Source organism: Clarias gariepinus, chromosome 6, assembly GCF_024256425.1.
Source record: "Clarias gariepinus isolate MV-2021 ecotype Netherlands chromosome 6, CGAR_prim_01v2, whole genome shotgun sequence".
In the NCBI taxonomy this organism is placed as follows: domain Eukaryota; kingdom Metazoa; phylum Chordata; class Actinopteri; order Siluriformes; family Clariidae; genus Clarias; species Clarias gariepinus.
Window position 1 is genome coordinate 20,932,172 of NC_071105.1, and position 20,275 is coordinate 20,952,446.

Here is a 20,275-nt window from a genome sequence, read left to right on the forward strand (position 1 = left end):
TGAATAAACAGGAAAATCGACTGTTTTAATAAACGTATCTTAAGGACAGCTGCATCTATTGCTAGATTTGTCACTTGGATATTTTAGGACTTTCCACTTCCGCGGAATTTGAATTGGTTGATTTAAATTATCCACAATAAAAAAGCTGAATTTTAAACAGACAAAAACTTATATAATGTGTAGATAAATCAATTACTTAGCATCGTCACCGCAAATCACATTATCACTTTGGAATTCTGGAAGAACTCCACTTAATCCTGTTTCCCCTAATCCTGAGGTCAGTGATTCCTTGACCACCACCAGTTGTTACGACACTGCGCCTGTGTGCACATATTCTTTTTTTTTAACGACTACTTTTAAGTCTGACCATTTTTTTTTTGGTCTCTTGGACTGTGCGAGGCACCGATGTAACAGTATTGACTGCTTCTGTTATACTTGCTCCCATTCTACCATCTTTCTTTTATTTGAAATGCCCGCAGAGAGCCCACCAAATAAAACTTTTTTTCGGCCCTCCACCTCAGACAGCAGTACCTCCATCTCGCAGTCGGTGAAGTTTCTTTTTTTTTTTTTGCTTTTCGTTTCTGTTTTTCCATTTTTAGCCAACAGATCAATGACAATTATCGGTCGTATTAATATGCAGGGAGATCATACATATTCAAAATAGGCGGTCTTAACCTCCAAATATGGTTATTTCAGGAGGAGATTGGGGTAAGCTATAAGCACGTGCTCCTGCGCACAATATTCAGATAATTGTGATTTATAAAGCGAACCTTGCGCAGGTTCTGGCGTACGTACGGTTTTATAAATCTGAAAACTTTTGTGCGTACGCAAATTCTGCCTTATGTGCGTACGCACATTTTAAGGATGAAATCTACGCAAAGTTTTATACATGAGGCCCCTGGTGACTGTGGAGGCCATTTTAGTACAGTCAACTTATTGTCATGTTCAAGAAACCAATTTGAAATGATTCGAGCTTTGTGACATGGTGCATTATCCTGCTGGAAGTAACCATCAGAGGATGGGTACATGGTGGTCATAAAGGGATAGACATGGTCAGAAACAATGCTCAGGTAGCCTGTGGCATTTAAACGATGCCCAATTGGCACTAAGAGGCCTAAAGTGTGCCAAGACAACATCCCCCACACCATTACACCACCACCACCAGCCTGCACAGTGGTAACAAGGCATGATGGATCCATGTTCTCATTCTGTTTACGCCAAATTCTGACTCTACCATTTGAATGTCTCAACAGAAATCAAGACTCATCAGACCAAGCAACATTTTTACAGTCTTCAACTGTCCAATTTTGGTGAGCTTGTGCAAATTGTAGCCTCTTTTTCCTATTTGTAGCAGAGATGAGTGGTACCCGGTGGGGTCTTCTGCTGTTGTAGCCCATCCGCCTCAAGGTTGTGCGTGTTGTGGCTTCACAAATGCTTTGCTGCATACCTCGGTTGTAACAAGTGGTTATTTCAGTCAGCTTGAATCAGTCGGCCCATTCTCCTCCGACCTCTAGCATTAACAAAGCATTTTCGCCCACAGGACTGCCGCATACTGGATGTTTTTCCCTTTTCACACCATTCTTTGTAAACCCTAGAAATGGTTGTGCGTGAAAATCCCAGTAACTAAGCAGATTGTGAAACACTCAGACCGGCCCGTCTGGCACCAACAACCATGCCACGCTCAAAATTGCTTAAATTACCTTTCTTTCCCATTCTGACATTCAGTTTGGAGTTCAGGAGATTGTCTTGACCAGGACCACACCCCTAAATGCATTGAAGCAACTGCCATGTGATTGGTTGATTAGATAATTGCAGAAATTGAACAGGTGTTCCTAATAATCCTTTAGGTGAGTGTACAGTATATGAAACAGTCACACATACATATATACTACTAGTTTGTGTGTGTATGTGCGCAGAGAGTTTGTGTGTATGTGCGCGCGTCTCATAGGTGTGTGTGCACGCATTTCATATGTAGTTGTTTGAGCAGTTAGTAGTATATATATATATGTATGTGTGACTGTTTCATTTATGTGCATAGACAGAACTCATAGACAACACCACGGGTGCTAGGTGTCTTCCCAGGGAAGCTCTGCCAGACCTTTACTGCAGCTGTCTTCAATTCCTGCTTTACCTTGGGGTATTGTACCTTTAGATTTAGCTTTATCAATTAAAATGCATGCACACATGGATTCAGGTCAAGTTGCATTTCAAATCATTTCACGTCTTTGCCTTCAAAAAGGTTGGGGTTGTTTTTAATGTATTCTCTTGGTCATCGTCCACTTTTTTCTAGACCACTGTAGTTTTCTTTGGTGCTATGTGGCTTTTGGTGTTCATAATCCTACCAATTCTTCTTCCTTTCTACTTTCCTTCCTCTCCCTCTCCCCCTTTCCCCGTTTTTTTATTTTGTTGTTGTACCAAATGGTTGATTGCAAATGCTTTCATGCTTCACTCACATTGACAGTTCTTTCAGCATTAGGTTGTGATTTACCAACACCAAATTTCAAATGCCACAAATGCAATTGGCAACATAATGTTATTTTGTTAATATCCAAATATTTATGGACCTGACTGAACATAGAAAATTCTAGAAATGTATTGGTGAAAGAAAGCATAGATTTATTTATTAAATTTTACTATTATGATTTGTTTGATACACATAAGGAATTAAACAAACAAATGTGCTTTGGTGTGCATTTTACGGCTCTGAGCCTGAAGATTTAGAATTAGTGCTTTCAAGAATTTATGGCGTTAGTGTAATGGCACACATTCGCCGCTGGTCTTTATTTTCCTTAGCCTGGCAGATTTTTATGTCTTAATTATTCATGAGCACATATAAGATGGTTTATCGAGTTAGAATGAAGCAAAGTGTTTGTCAGGGATTTATAAAAATGTATGGACAAACCTAAAGGACATAGTTGTTTAACTTGTTATAGAAAGATAGGTTTCTGTTTCTTTCTATGGAATTTATGCTTCACTTAGGTAGCCAAGGGAAAAGAAAAGTAATAGATTGGTCATTCGAGACAGATGGGGTTGTGTGTTTATGTGTATTAATTGTGCATTTAATGGGTCTGGTGACAATTACAGTGTTGCATAAATGCTTTTATAACTGAGACAGCGGCACTGTTGTCAACAAAAGCATAGAGGACAGGGCAAGATTTTGTCATTTAGAACTAACTAGTTGGTTGACATAGAAGAGATAAAATAACATACATTTGTTTGTACTCTTGTTCATCTTGTGGGTAATTGTGCGAGCCTTTAGGACCGCATATACAGTACAGTATGTAAACAAATTTGTCTCTTAATGCTGTGTTGACAAATATTGTACATTTACTAATTTGGGTTGAGAAGAAATGAGAAAAAAAATCTTCTGAGGCTTACTAGTGAAATTTTGGTCAGAAATGGGTGTGAAAATGCAGCAACGCTATATTTTTAATGAACATTTTAAATACCATACAATTGCTTTAATTCTACATAGGAAGCCTGGTCTTTTTTATTTATAATGTGATTTATATATTTTTTAAATTAAATAAGACAGCCTTTTTTTTAATTCCTCTTCCAAATGCACTGTCTATGTAAATAAGCTACTGCCAAGACACACCCCACCGGAGAGCAACAGAGCTGAGCAACATGCAGGGGGTGGGGGCTCTTCTTGTATGAGGTCACAAAAGAGGAACTATCTAACTGGCTTGTTTAAGCCCCAGCCAATATAAAAAAGATAGAAGAAATTATTTAATTTTTTTTTTTTTTTTTTTTTTTTTTTTGCATATTGTCTAAAATTTTTGTACATGCACGTACAGTCTAAAAGGACTAAAAAGTGAGTTTTTTTTTTTTTTTTACAATAGGTTCCCTTTAAGTACCCTGACAAAAAATTTGCCAGTAATTTTTGAATACCTGTCATCACACCCATATAAAAGCCTACTCCAAACTACCACAAATTTGGAAGCACACATTTATGCATAATTCCTGGCAAGGTTTAAGGATTCATCACTTGCAGGATGATCACCCAGCTTCTTCTTCTTCTTCTTCTTTTATTTCATAGCAGATTTATATTTTATATATAATCAAAAATTCCAGATAAAGTAGATAAAAACTGTAATTACTCAATGTCACGGAAAAATTATTGATCCGCCTTAAAACAAACGCTGGCACAGGTCTAAAAATGCAAATGAGTCTGCAGACCCTGTTGAGCTGTTGGAATTGGCTAACTGAAAGGAGACATGGGCTTAACAAGTGAGTTGTTAACTGACAATATAAATATAAGAATTAATGAAAAAACAGAGATTGTCAAAAGAAGTTGGGTGCTTCCAGTTTTCTCTGTCTACAAATTTAAACAACATTGAAAAAACATACAGATAGACCAAAGAAGATGTCAAAGTGTCACAATAGAGAAGTAAAAGCGGTATGCCTTAAAATATTATAATGCACAAACAAATGCTCTTGAAAAAGAAATAAGCAGACACCGGAGTCAAGGTTTGTGAAAGAACGGTAAGAAATCAGCTAAGTGAAATGTGTTCATTGTATTCATTTATTGTAGAAAAGCCAAACATAAACCAGCACTGACACCTAAACAGAAGAAAACAAGGTTACATTGGACTAAATGAAAACAATAATATAGTGTGAATGATTGGATAAAAGTGAAAGTAATGAATTTTAAATTTGCATTAGCCAATGAGATGATGCTATTTAAGAAAGTTGGAAAGAGGCTGACAGAGAATGTTGTTTTTCATTAAGTGTTCAAGCTGTTATAAAAGCCTGAAGAGGAGCATCACAGTTATAATTGGGATTTGGTTTGGTTTGATTTATCCCTTTTTTTCAGTGATTTTATTATTTCTTTCCCCAAAATATTTGATCTGGAAACAATATGGCTTAAATTCAAATGTTAATCTTCTTTTGGCGGCTTTTGTTGTGGGTTGAAACAGTGGATCATCCAATTTGCATATTTTGATTTGGCACAGGTTTTTCCTGATGCAGTCCTCTCTATTTTAGCTATGTTATCTGGGAACAGCACTGAAAGTGCATTGATCAGTGCAACCCCTTTGCTCAGGTTCCCCATCGAGGAACGAACCCCAGTCTTCCTTAAGACAGCTGGAGATGCTGCCACTGTTCTTAATTCATCATTGCCCTGATTTTTTAAATAATCTAATTTCATTTGTTTAAGGTAAGCTGTATAAGGTATATTGCCAAGGCATGACAAAGGACAAAATGAGTTTTATTTAGACATGGTTTGCCAAGGTTGAAATAAAATGAATGGTTTGGCCTGCACTAAACACTGACCTCAACCCACTGAACAATTTTGAAATGAACTGGAACTTTGAATGTGCCCTAGGACTCTCCTTACTTGGCATCAGTGACTGACCTCACTAACGCTTTTGTGGCTAAATGAGACAAACCCTCATAGCCATTCTCCATAATAAACTGCAAACATCCAAAATATTTCCAGAAACAAAGCCTAAGTCTGGAATACAGTAAGATGTTTAAATACAGTAATCAAGCGTGATTTCTCTGTGATCCTATGAAAGATTAAAGTACACTATGTTTTAACTGGGGCAAAGATTAACACTCATTGGACAATAGGCATGTGACATGTCATTTTTAACCCGAGCCCAGATGCATTGCTTCACTGGGAGTGTGTGGGAGTTTAGCCTTTGCTTAAAAAAAAATATCTCAGTGTTCACTGGACTGTGCAGTCTTTGCTTGTTCCGCCTGGGTGCACAGCGGCTCCATGTGACTTGTATATTACATGGAGAAGTCTCAAAGGGCTTGAACCTCATAACCTATTTTCAATCAGTGAATTGGTAATAAACATGACTGACATCTCAAAAATATCAACACCACTTATTTAGAGTTTGGTGCTGCAGTATAGCCAAGTCTATAACAGTTCTTCACAAGTAGTATAGCATCTTTTACCACTGGAATTTATAAATATGTACTGTATATAGTAGGTTTAAGTATAAGACAAATTCACTCCTGAGAATGACAACTGTCTTGATGATTTGGGCATGGTTTTGCAGCCATAGGACCTGGGTACCTTGCAGTAATTAAGTCACCATGAACTCCTCTGTAAAGCTTGGTTTAAATTCAGTCATGCATCCGAAAGCACACCATGAATCTACATCAGATTGGGTGAAAAAAAAAGAATCAAGGTTTTGAAATGCCCTAGTCAAAGTCCATACCTTAACCAAACTGAAATGCTGTGGCAGGATTTTAAAGGAGCTGTACACACTAAGACGCACTACAATCTGTAAAACTAAGACCCACTACAATCAGAGGATATATACAGAGAAACTAGCTTCATAAATCCTGAAATTCATTAATAAATTCTGTTCGTGACCCGATTTAGTTGTACACTGATTCAGTTTTTCTATAGAAACACATGTAAATAAAATTTATTCCTTTTCAATCATTATGAACTATATTTCACTTTACATTTTTTAGTTTATTTCACAAAATATAAAACAAATTAGGAAAAAAAAACATAATTATACAAAAATAATATACAGCACTAAACATAAAAAAACTGTACAGGAGAGAGCGAACACTTTAGTGTTTTTATTATTATTATTAATTATTATTATTTGTGGCGGTCCTCTAATTTTCTCCCTGATTTAGTCGTGTCCAATTCCCACCCGTCACTAGGAGGCTCCCACATTAAGGCTACTACCAACAGTCAGAGACAAGTTTTAGGCGAATTTTATGGTCGTGAAGTGATTTGTTTGTACTGAGGGGCATTCTGTCACACGCCGACCTGTGTCAGCAGGCTAAAAGGACCCACAAGCAGACACAACAGATCAAATGGAAAAAAGTATTTAATTGGAAAATATGCTGGAAGCAGATAAAGGGAACATTAGGCAGTATATATATATATATAGATAGATATAGATATATATAGATATAGATAGATAAATAGATATAGATATAGCTATGTATAATGTAGTTCTTTTATATTGTATATATATATATATATATAGTTTACTCTAAAGGCAGTCAGGAGTAGGCAGCAGGGCAGGTTGGAAGTGGCTGTGGGCAGAGCTATAGCAGATGAGATTATGCTGAAAGTAGATACAGAAGAAAGTTAGGCAAAATATGTGGTTCACTCAAAATGCCACTAGGAATGGGCAGCAGGGGAGGTTAGAAGTGGCTGAAGGCAGAGGTCTAGAAGATGTGAGATCCAGAGCCCATACAACACGGGCGAGAGAGCAACAGTGAAAGATCAAAGGGCAGAGCGCTTGCCGTCTTAGACTCACTAAATAAGAGCAGCCAAAAGGAGTCAGGGTAGAGAGCAGAGGCACTGACCAACAACTGAATAAGGACAGCACACACCTGTAGTCCAAACTAGAATGATCCAGGGGGATCGAGACAAGCCGTAGTCGAAAGTGAAAGCAGAGAATCAAAGCCGGTAGAGCAGTCAGCGTAGCAAACGAGTTTAATCCGAGAGGCAAGAGCGTAATCCTGGGGAGCAGAAAAGAGAATCAACAACGTGAAAACAGGCAGATATACTTGACAAAAAGGCACGAGACAATAGAGCATTGGCACGCAATAATTCGGCAAGGGTTCGCTGCTTGAGGGAGAGTTATATAGAGTGGTGGTGATGAGGCGCAGGTGTGCGCCAGCATGAGTAACTCAGGCGGCAAAATGGAAGCCGCGGAATGGAGTGTGGAAGGGAGTTGCGGGAGATCAGGACTTGTCCCGAGAAGCGGGCATTACCCGGCGTACCGTGACAGTACCCCCCCCCCTATGGGCGACACTGGGCGTCCTAGCTGGTGCTTTTGGGTGTTGCCGGTGGAAGTCTGAAATTAGGGTTGGGTCGACAATGAACCTGGCGGGAACCCAACTTCTCTCCTCTGGGCCGTATCCCTCCCAATCGACAAGGTACTGTAGGCCACGCCCTCGGCGTCGAACCTTTAGTAGTTTACGCACTGTGAAAACTTCACCCCCGTCAATGAGTCGAGGAGGAGGAGGAGGATGGGGGGGTGGGTTTAACGAACTGTGTACTAGTCGTCTGAGTTGTGAGACATGAAAGGTCGGGTTGATGCGGCGCATAGTGAGTGGTAGGGAAAGCCTGACGGAGACAGGATTGATTACCTTGGTGATTGTGAATGGTCCGATGAATCTGGGTGACAGTTTGCTGGAGGTTGTCTTAATGGGGATATTTCGGGTGGACAGCATCACTCTCTGACCTACTCGGTATCTGGGGGCTGTTGTGCGGCCTCGGTCCGCTTGCCTCTTAAAGGTGCTAACGGTGTGTAGGAGACGAGTTCTGGCCTGGGACCAAATCTTCTTGCAGCGGCGTACAAAAGAACTGGTTGAGGGTACCATCACCTTTCTTTCTTGTGCTGGGAACAGGGGTGGCTGATAGCCAAAGCAGCACTGGAAGGGGGAGAGACCTGTGGAGGAGGTCGGTAATGAATTGTGTGCATACTCTATCCAGGGAAGCGCCTTGCTCCATGTAGTCGGATCACGAGACACCATGCACCTCAGGGCTTTCTCCAATTCCTGGTTGAGTCTCTCTGTCTGCCCGTTCGACTGGGGGTGATAGCCAGAAGATAGGCTGGGTGTTGCTCCAATTGATTTGCAGAAGTCCCTCCAGAACTCAGCTGAGAATTGGGGCCCACGGTCAGAGACAATGTCAGTTGGGAGGCCATGCAGACGGAAAACGTGGAGAATCATTAGTTCCGCCGTTTCCTTGGCTGACGGAAGTTTAGGCAAGGGAATAAAATGAGCAGACTTTGAGAAGCGATCCACCACAGTCAGGATGCAAGTGTTGCCATCAGAGTTGGGGAGACCAGTAACAAAGTCCAGGGCGATATGTGACCAAGGCCGACGTGGAACAGGGAGGGGTCTCAAGAGGCCGGTAGGGGGCTTATTGATTGACTTACTCCTAGCACAGGTGTCACAGGCTGCCACAAATCTCAGGACATCATCCTTCATAGAGGGCCACCAGAATCGTTGCTGGAGTAGGTATAGGGTGCGGGCCCCCCCCGGGTGGCAGGCAACCCGAGAGCTATGTCCCCATTTTAACACTTGAGTTCGCACAGAGGCCGGGACGAAGAGACAATCGGGGGGAACGTTGCTAGGGCCTGGTTCCTGATTAAGTGCCTTCTTAACCTGCCTCTCGACATTCAGAAGTGCGGCTGCTACTAGGCAGCGGGAGGGCAGGATTGACTCACTCGTCGTTGGTTGTTGAGGTGTGGAGAACTGTCGAGACAGGGCGTCAGGTTTGGCATTTTTGGAGCCAGGGCGGTACGAGAGCATGAAATTAAAGCGTGAAAAGAATAAGCTCCATCTTGCCTGGCGGGCGTTGAGCCTCTTGGCTGATTTGAGGTACTCTAAGTTCTTGTGGTCAGTCCAGACTAAAAATGGGGTAGCAGTACCTTCCAGCCAATGTCTCCACTCCTCTAGAGCAAGCTTTACTGCCAACAGTTCTCGATCTCCTATGTCATAATTTCTTTCTGCTGAGGTGAGACGGCGGGAGAAGTACGAGCAGGGGTGTAGCTTTTTGTCCTTGGGTGATCGTTGTGATAAGATAGCCCCAACTCCGGACTCGGAGGCATCTACCTCCACCACAAATTGAAGGGAAGGATCTGGGATTGTTAGAATGGGCGCAGAAGTGAATCGGTGCTTGAGGTCAGAGAATGCATTCTCGGCCTGTTTGTTCCAACGGAAGGGGACTCTTGTGGAGGTTAGTGCTGTGAGGGGAGCTGCCACTGAACTATAATTCCTGATGAAACGCCTGTAAAAGTTGGCAAACCCGAGGAATCTTTGGAGGTCTCGCCTTGAATTGGGAGTCGGCCAGTTTGTGACGGCCGTTAGCTTGGACGGCTCCATCTGTAGGCTAGAGGGAGCAATAATGAACCCAAGAAAGGCCACAGAGCTGCGGTGAAATTCACATTTCTCTGCTTTTACGTACAGTTTGTTCTCCAGGAGTCTTTGCAGGACCTGTCGGACGTGCCGCTTATGCTCTTCCAAGGAACGAGAGAATACCAGGATATCGTCTAGATAAACAAAGACAGAGATGTTCAAAAAGTCTCTCAGGACATCATTAACGAGGGCCTGGAAAACGGCAGGGGCATTAGTTAGTCCGAAAGGAACTACTAGGTACTCGTAGTGGCCTGTTGGTGTGTTAAAGGCGGTCTTCCACTCGTCCCCCTCCTTTATCCTTACCAGATGATATGCATTTCGTAAGTCCAACTTTGTGAAAACACACGCCCCTTGCAAGAGCTCGAAAGCAGTAGACATGAGAGGAAGGGGATAACGGTTCTTGATGGTAATGGCATTAAGCTCACGATAGTCAATGCAGGGGCGAAGGGACTTGTCCTTCTTATCCACAAAAAAGAAGCCGGCTCCTGCGGGCGAGGAGGAGGGTCGGATAATTCCTGCCGCCAGTGATTCGGTGATGTATTTGTTCATGGCTTCCCTCTCTGGAGCCGATAGGGAGTACAGACGTCCCTTAGGGGGGGTAGATCCTGGAAGGAGATCAATGGAGCAATCGTAGGGTCTGTGCGGTGGTAGAGAAAGAGCACGTGCCTTACTGAACACCTGTTGGAGGTCGCTGTATTCAGGTGGGACATTGGATAGGTCAGAGGGCTCAATAACCTCTTCAGTGGCAGAGAGCGACGAGTGGGTTCTCGCAGCATGAAGGCACGAGGAGAGACAGGCAGGACTCCAATCAAGGATAGTGCTCTTGGCCCAGTCAATGTTGGGGTTATGTCTAATTAGCCATGGGGTGCCAAGGACGACAGGGGCATGAGAATCCTCCATAATAAGGAAGGAGATGGTTTCAACGTGATTGCCAGAGATTCTAAGAGTGACTGGAGGTGTACGGTGAGTGATTGATGGAAGGAAACTTCCGTTGAGGGCCTGGACAGATAGGGGGTTATCTAGGGGTAAAGAAGGGATGTTCAATTTCCTGGCTGTTGCAGCACAGATCAAGTCCTGGTCTGATCCAGAGTCAATGAGGGCTTTTAGTGGTTGAGCCTTGTTACTCCAGATGATCATAACCGGTAGTAAGGGGCGTTGGCTTGGGAGGTTTGTGTGAGAAGGGCCCTCCAAGGCTCCCAGTTTCAATGTGGGCCCCCTCCTTTTACCGGGCATTGGAGGCGGAAATGACCTGTTTGTCCACAGTAGAAGCAGGCCTGTTTATCCCGCCGACGTTGGCGTTCCTCGGGAGAAATTCGGGCTCGGTCCACCTGCATAGGCTGGTCAGGTGAATCAGCAGTTTGTGGGGGGGACATTGGTCTGGTCCTTACCAGGGGTGGTGTGCGTTCTTTGCGCCTGAGCCGGAGACGTGCATCGACGCGCCCCGCTAAATCCATGAGCTCGTTTAGGCCAGAGGGGAGCTCTTGAGAGACCAGCTCATCCTTGACGGTTTCGCTTAGTCCATGAAAAAAAACATCAAACATGGCACACTCATTCCATCCACAGGAGGCCGCCAGGGTGCGAAACTCGATGGCATAATCATAGGCTGATCGTGTTCCCTGACGGAGTCTTAGCATCTGCCCAGCTGCCTCCCGGCCTGAAAGGGAACGGTCAAAGACCCTCCTCATTTCATTGGTAAACGCATTGTAGTTGGTGCAGCATGGGTCATCGGCATCCCACAGCGCTGTTCCCCACTCACGTGCTTTTCCCGAGAGGAGGGTAATAATATAAGCTATTTTAGAGCGTTCTGTGGGAAATGTTGAAGCCTGTAACTCTAGAGAAAGAGAACATTGCGAGAGGAAAGATCGGCAGGTGCCAGGTTCTCCATTGTATGACTGAGGAGGGGGCAGGCGAGGTTCCCGGGGAAGAGGGAGTGGAGCTGGAACTAAGGGAGATGGAGTCTGCAGTTGTTCGATACGAGAGGTGAGTGCACTGAGGGTGTCCGCCATAGACCTTAGATTTTGATTAACCTGCTGAATCTCCCCCTGGTGTGTACCGAGGAGGGAGCCCTGTGCCTCTACGGCGGTCCTAAGTTGTCCTAACGCTGCTGGGTCCATGCTTGGCCGAATTATTCTGTCACACGCCGACCTGTGTCAGCAGGTTAAAAGGACCCACAAGCAGACACAACAGATCAAATGGAAAAAAGTATTTAATTGGAAAATATGCTGGAAGCAGATAAAGGGAACATTAGGCAGTATATATATATATAGATAGATATAGATATATATAGATATATATAGATAAATAGATATAGATATAGCTATGTATAATGTAGTTCTTTTATATTGAATATATATATATATAGTTTACTCTAAAGGCAGTCAGGAGTAGGCAGCAGGGCAGGTTGGAAGTGGCTGTGGGCAGAGCTATAGCAGATGAGATTATGCTGAAAGTAGATACAGAAGAAAGTTAGGCAAAATATGTGGTTCACTCAGAATGCCACTAGGAATGGGCAGCAGGGGAGGTTAGAAGTGGCTGAAGGCAGAGGTCTAGAAGATGTGAGATCCAGAGCCCATACAACACGGGCGAGAGAGCAACAGTGAAAGATCAAAGGGCAGAGCGCTTGCCGTCTTAGACTCACTAAATAAGAGCAGCCAAAAGGAGTCAGGGTAGAGAGCAGAGGCACTGACCAACAACTGAATAAGGACAGCACACACCTGTAGTCCAAACTAGAATGATCCAGGGGGATCGAGACAAGCCGTAGTCGAAAGTGAAAGCAGAGAATCAAAGCCGGTAGAGCAGTCAGCGTAGCAAACGAGTTTAATCCGAGAGGCAAGAGCGTAATCCTGGGGAGCAGAAAAGAGAATCAACAACGTGAAAACAGGCAGATATACTTGACAAAAAGGCACGAGACAATAGAGCATTGGCACGCAATAATTCGGCAAGGGTTCGCTGCTTGAGGGAGAGTTATATAGAGTGGTGGTGATGAGGCGCAGGTGTGCGCCAGCATGAGTAACTCAGGCGGCAAAATGGAAGCCGCGGAATGGAGTGTGGAAGGGAGTTGCGGGAGATCAGGACTTGTCCCGAGAAGCGGGCATTACCCGGCGTACCGTGACACATTCGTTAACCAAGGTTCCACTGTATATTACTGTATGTATATGTGTATACACACACACACACACACACACACACACACATATAGGTCCTTAAATATTTGTGCATTCCATTTGTTTCATTTTGCTTCTGTAAAAGAAAAAATAATTATTAAAAGAATAAAAGCAAAGAAGCAATCACAATGTAATTGAAAGTGTAACCTTTCAGCTTTAGTTCAAGGTGTTTAACAAAAATATTACATTTACGTTGCTTGTTTTTGGGTCCTTCTACCTTCAGTTTTGTCTTCAGTATATTGAAAGCGTGCTCAGTTGAATTGAGGTCAGGTCACTGGCTTACAGTAGCTGTATAAGAACATTCTATTTCTTTGCCTTGGGTCTTTTCGTGATATGTTTTGGTCAATTATCCATGTGTATTGTTAAATGCAGTCTTTTTAGTTTTGCAGCATTTGACAGAATCTGAGCAGAATGTTTAACTATTCTTTCATTTCAATCCCTCTAATACATGTTCATCTCCTAAGTAATAATAAGTCTACACTTTGATCATATCCTAATTCACTTATTTCTAATACATTGTGCTGGTGTAAAGATATGTATGCTGTGTAACCTTGCAAATATGAAAAGGTTACACAGTTACAAAATGTAAAAATTCTGATTTTTATATTTTTTTAATAGTTATTTTGTTTTTATAAACCAAATGCCTTAAAGCAGCCCAATTCTGAAACATTAAGGTAGATGCTAGAAATGCATTTAAAGGAAACAGGATATTAAATGGATCGATTGTCTAAAGTAACCAGTGCCCGGCTGCTCTCTGGCCAGCCAAATAAGTGAAGACAGGGTTGGGAGGACTGGACTCATGTTACAGTGCATTATCCTGTGATGGGACATATCAGAAAATGGACCCTCTTTCTTTTGCCTACCAATGTGTTGTTACAAAGGTGGACACAGACTTTTGCTCAATAACGCTGTCTCCCTTACTCTTTCAGTAATTTGGTAATATTGTCTAACAGCAAATTAAAAACACAACTCGATTTATTGATCCAGCTGCACACTGCTACATGGAGCTGTGGTGTTATCAGGCTGCAAGAAACGTCTATTTGCTGAGAAGATAACAAAGGCAGCCCTGAGCAGCTAAAGATATTTAAGAATCCAATGCATTGGTTCCCTTTGGAAATACAGGCAAATACATAGGCAAGTCTAGTCAAAGACCTTTTACAATACTTGAGCTTATTTGTGACTCGTTTGATGATTCCCCCTGAGCACTGCCTATTTTTGTATAGTTAGCCTAGAGCTAATACTGAAGGAATGGTGCACAAGAGCACACAGGAGTGTTCAGCCTTTCCCAGACCTCATCTTGAAACACTGTCGAGTTTCTCACACTAATATGCACCTTAAGCTGGCTACAGCAAGACTGTCCGTGACATTAATCCCGGAAGGAAGGAATCTACTGTTTGGTGATTTTGTTGTCTTCTCTAACACACCTATTAAATCTGCGAATAGGTTTTTGAGGTGATTTAGGTTTCTTTAAGCAGGAAAACCACTCACTAAACTGTTGGACTGTAGATTTATACTTCTGAATAGTACAGTATACAAGGAATATTACTGTGTAATGAATTTTGGTATTTTTCATTACATGTTGTTTTGTTTGTGTGTGAGAATGTTTTGGCACACAATGGCCTCGTACCTTTAAGGACAGTGGTTCGAATCACACCTTCTGCTCTGTGTGTGGAGTTTGCATGTTTGAATGCTTGGTGGGTTTCCTCCGGGTACTCCGGTTTCCTCTCAGAGATCGAAGATTAGGCGAATTGGCATTTCCAATTTTTTTGTGTGTAAGTGATTGGGCCCGTTGGTGGAAATTTAGTGCCCGGAGTCCCCTGGGATAGGCTCCAGGCCTCCTGCGACACTATACAGGATAAGCAGTATAGAGAATGTTTAACTGGTTTACTCATCTTGCAAGACGTAATAAGATTGTAAAGCAGAGACTGTCAAAATAAATATGAGTGATTACCACTTACATATTAATATTTCATTAAAAGAAAAAAAGTTTAACACATAGGGAATTAGTCTTTTTCTAAACAGACACATACTAGAGGCACTCTTTTCCTCTGGTGAAAAGATAGTGACTCAGTTGAATGGAATACGCAAGACATTGTACAGATTGAAAAGATTAAGTGTTTAAACAGATTATTTTTAAATTAGATTCCTTGCCTGGAAGGATTAAAGGGCATTTGGTCGGTGTGTGTTTTTTTAATTTTTAATCAGGCTCAAGCAAGTGTTCCGATTTCATGCTCAAATTAACATGCTCAATTAACACAAACATGTAGTCGCCCTCAGTAACTGCTTGGGTCATGGTCATGGTGGCTTAAATTAGGCTACTCGTTTGTTTATACTTTGAAAAACTGCAATTTAATTCATTAGTAAGTAGGTACAAACAAAACCATATGTGTGAGAGTGGATAAAAGAATACTTAGATAAGAAAAAAGTCCAGCACACATCTTGAGGAACTGTCAGATCCAGTGATCACACATCATGTTAACAGCTGGTGTTTCTATTTTTGTGTGTTTTTCAGTGTCTCCAGGAACATGGTGGTGCACAGGTTTATAACTTGAAATATGTATTTTTTAGCATTAAACAGATACAGGTACATGTGCATGTATAGTATCGTTGCTTTGTTCCCTATTATACCAGTGATGCCCAAAAGGTGGCCTCCAGTCTGGGTCCAGACCTACTGCATTGTTTTAAACCCAGACACGAAATCTCAGTGTAAAGACAAAACTCTTTTTGCAATCCATCTAATACTTGCCAAGCCTTTTATTTTCATCCAATCATGAAGTCTGTGAGTCAGTTTCTATGACAGCAAACAGTTTAGTAGAACTGCTAGTTCAGTAATGTAGTCAAAAGATGTTCAGCTAGTCTTCAACAGTAGGCAAGAAAATCAGATTGAAAATGTAAAAAGGGTGAGCTTACAATTCCTCAGAACAAAGAAAATGAGAGTTGACAGTAAAAAAAAGAAGAAGCTTATTTTAGAAGAGCAGACTACAAAATATGACATACTCCCTGCAAAAAGCACAAGTCTGATGTGTTTGATTTGTAATGAATCCATGGGCGTTGTCAAGTGTAGAAACAACGGGCATCATTACGAGACCAAGCATGCAAATTCCAAACTAAACCACCCACAGGACACAGAGGAACAACCACGTAAATAAACCGAGCAATAAATCATCATATTAACCCACAGAAGAATAATGATTAAAACTGTGACACAGCAAGAGCAGATGCTTAAGGAAGGAAAAAGCTGTATGATGGTAAAACAGGGTATATGAGTACAATGATGGAAAAAAAAAAATAACAGAGATGATAAGTGAATATTGTTTGTACATAAGGCTTCATGGATACATGTATTATTATTATTATTATTATTATTATTAATATTAGTAGTAGTATTAGTAGTGGCGGCACAATGGCTTAAGGTTAGCACTTCCAGGGTCGGGGTTCGATACCCCCATTTCGGGTGTGTGTGCAGGGAGTTTACATGTTCTCCCCGTGCTTGCTGGGTTTCCTCCAAGTACTCTAGTTTCCTCCCTCAGTTTAAAGACATACAGATTAGGGTTTGTGTGTGTGTGCTCCTGGGATAAAGTCCATCCCCTATTTTTTTCTATTAGTATCCATACTTTCTATCCATACTTGGTGCGTGGAGGAGGGGGGCCCACGAACAGGTAGTATACAAGATAAGATTACTATTATTAGTAATAGATTAATAGGAAATGGAGCTTATCCCAGGAGACATACCATCACAGCGCGCGCACACACACACACACACACACACACACACAAACAAACAAACAAACAATAACCTGGAATAAAGTGGAAAGAATTATAAATAAATTAATGAAAAACTTTAAGTCAGCAAACATAGTTTTGTGTGTGTGTGTGTGTGTGAGAGAGAGAGAGAGAGAGCGAGAGAGAATTCCATTACATTTTTCCTGATTTTTTTTTTACTTTTCTTCGTAGGCACATTGTACTCTATACTTTTCCTCCGTCGTTTCAGTTAAGTACCCTGCATTGCCAAAGCAGAATATTAAAAAAGACTATATAAAAATGCAATTAGACTCTGAGTAAAATGTTCCCCTGCCTTATATCAATTAAAAAATAATGGGAAATTTGATCACTGCATTGTATATAGCAGTAATTTTTCCATTACCTTTATTGAGTTAAATGACTATAAAAGATAGTGAGGTAAATTTTCCTTAATCTTTTGTAACAGACAGATTTTCGTGTGGTGAAGAATGAAATCAGCATGTTTTTCCTATAGAGTGGATTGTAGCGAGCTGTCGCATGTTCTTCACTATCAGCCTTCTCTGTTCATCACAGAAAATGTTGAGTGATCATGATTGTGTCTCTGGCGATAATCAAACTGTCAGAAGAGGACTGAAGCACTCGATTGTGTTTTTGATGAGTGTCTATCGAGGCTTTTGATGATTAGTACCAACAAAAGATGTGGCGGATTAGCCGCCCCTCTTTTAATGTTCACCACATTCTGCTATTGTGATTTCGAATCAAAAGATATGTCTTCTTTTCATACATTTTCAAGCTTTGCAAAATGAAACCACTTTAAAGTTATTTTTGCCCCCCGTTCACATCAGATATTCTCTGGCAGTAACGTGTCATTATTGGGGAGTGCAAAGATTCCTGTGCATTGTGTTATCATCTTTGATGCCAATTTCTTTTAATTATATTATGTGATCAGAAGGGTTAAATATGTCCAACCAATGAGTCTATCTATCTATCTATCTATCTATCTATCTATCTATCTATCTATCTATCTATTGAACTACAATTCATCGAACACTGAATGTTGGCACTTTTCATGAGAATAAGCAAAAATAGTATTCTTTAAATAAGCTAATTTTCTTCTAATAACTATTCTAAATTTTTTAAATACCTCAAAGGTGTTTTATTTTCTAAATAATTGATTCTGTCAAAAACGATTGGCACCATTGACGGATACTATAAATACAAGCAAAGGAATTTGCTCTGTGGGGAAAAAATATTGCTTTTAGTGCCTAGCTTTTAGAACTAGGAACTCCTGATTTCATCTATAGTGACTATGAACTTTATTGTCATCTAAGGCCATTTCCTGTTTCATTGGGTTATAAATATGAAGTAACACACAGGGACAATTCTTGTAATAACCAACAAAAAAAGGGTAAAACCAAAGAGCTATCAACTCATACGAGACAAAAAGCTGCTGAGTTCCATAGAACTCAGAACTGCAGTGATAAGTGAAACCTTGGAATCATATTAAACAATGCGATGCCACCTCATTGAACAAAAGCCTTTTGGACGAGTTCTGTGAAAGAAGCCTTTTATGAGACCAAGTCACAAATCCCAGCTCCTGAACTTAGGCCAAAAAACATTTACAACTGGTTACAACTGGAGGTCTGTGTTGTGGGCGGATGAGGGGAAAAATGGAGCTTTTTGTCCATGCTCAACTTTATTATTATGTTTTCAAAAAAGGGGACTGCATACAAAGAACTGCACGTCATGCCCACAGTGGTGGCTTTTTGAGGCTTTGGAGCTGTTACTTGTGAGTGGTCCAGGGGCTCATCTTACAGTCAGTGGCATAATTTACTTCTTTCAATACCAGAATGTTTTTAGCCCCTAACTTTGTTGCCTCTTTCAGAAGGCTAAATCATGGCCATGGTTAGATCTTCCAACAAGATGATGACCAGAAACACACATCAAAATAAATAAAGAAATAATTACAATGACACAAAATCAAGGTACTAAGTCGTCCCTCTCAATTCTGTGGTCTCATTAGAAGAAGACAGTTCACTAGAGAAACCCAAAAAAACTCAATGGGTTGTAAATGTCCTGCACGAAAGAGTGCTCCAAGGTCCCTGAACAAGTGTTTTTAAATAATACAGAAAGAGGCTGAGTCATGTCATGTTTGCCAGAGGATGCTCGAGCAAAATGTGCCAATTAGTAATCTGCATTATTATGATACCTTGTGGTAATAAAGGCAAAGCTAATTTAGGGGTGGGACATTTATTCTGCTAAACTCTATGCATATATGGAGATGAATTCATTTTCAGCCCATCCTTGTTCTGTTGCCTGCATCAAGACAAATTGCCAATTCTTATTCCAGGAAAAACATATTTCATGTAAAAAGGAGGATAGAGCTACTGTCTACAGTTCCAGCAGTGTTTTTTATTTTTATTTTTTTTTAGTTTTAAGCGTGCATCTGCATGAAAAATTCATGAGTTCAGCAAAAAATTAAGAAGGAGGTTGAACTCGGCTCTGACTGGCTAGTGATTTGGGACAGAATAAAACACAGCCATGCTATTGTTAGAAAAACGGCAACACGTCTAGCAATATGGATGAGCCAGAGATTGGAGTCAGAATCACGAGAGTCCACTTTCCAGGAATCACAGTAGTTCTGTAGCAGATGGCATCTGCTACTGTCTTTGTGACGAGTCAGTGGGAGTCCTGTGAATAGATCTTGACTGATCTAAAACTCTTCTCTAACTCTCTATGTCTCCTGTTGTTATCTGAACACGAGGTTTCCTCATTTCCATTTGATCCCTTGTAAAATGTTGATCTAGTCCATTTCCTTATCTGATATTTCATGAAACAAAATCAGATATACAAAGTATGATGCTTTAATCATGGTTAGCAATTACAATTAGTTACGGTCAGATTGTAGATTTAACAATATATATATTTGTCCAATGTAAACATGTCTCAGCAAACCCAGTGAACTGTTTCAAAGAACTGACATCAGATGCTGATTTAATTTTCTTGTTAATGTGATGTAATTCCTATTAACCCAGCTGATACACAGTGGACAGAGTAAAAATATTACTGTGGTCAGCAGGGTGGTGCAGTGGGTAGCATCGCTGTATTAAAGCTCTGGGTTCTCTGTTTGATGCTGAGCTTGGGTTACTATTTTGTGTGTTTTCGCCCTGTCCCTGTGGCTTACCCGCAGATGCTCTGGTTTCTTCCCACATCCTAAAATAACATGCTAGTATGTGTTTTAGCTAGGTTAAACCTGTGGGTGCTGTGATGTACTGACATCCCTTCCAAAGTGTATTCATGCACGCTCTTTCTGAGCTCTGAATCCACCATAACCCTGACCAGGACAAAACTTTTCCTGAAGACAAATGATTGGTTTATTATAGTAGGTATGACTGTTACTTATTCCATCATCAAAATTGATGTGAAACTCACTAGTGCATAGCCCTGTCCAATACAAATGCATATATTCAAATAAAAACTGGACAACTTGTCAGACAGTGTTTACTTCTTTA

At 41.1% G+C, this 20,275-nt stretch overlaps 1 protein-coding gene across 3 annotated transcripts in view; it reads left to right on the forward strand.

Annotated features, from left to right (window-relative positions):
• The window catches only part of grm4 (glutamate receptor, metabotropic 4), a 216,720-nt gene that overhangs the window by 98,620 nt on the left and 97,825 nt on the right, over positions 1-20,275 (forward strand). The window contains exon 1 of one of the 3 annotated variants that reach the window (XM_053498327.1): positions 2,078-2,137. The exons of the other annotated variants lie outside the window; for them this stretch is intronic. The gene's annotated coding sequence lies outside the window, so the exon portion shown is untranslated. Of the gene's footprint in view, positions 1-2,077; positions 2,138-20,275 lie in introns of those variants that run through there. 3 annotated transcript variants of the gene reach the window in all.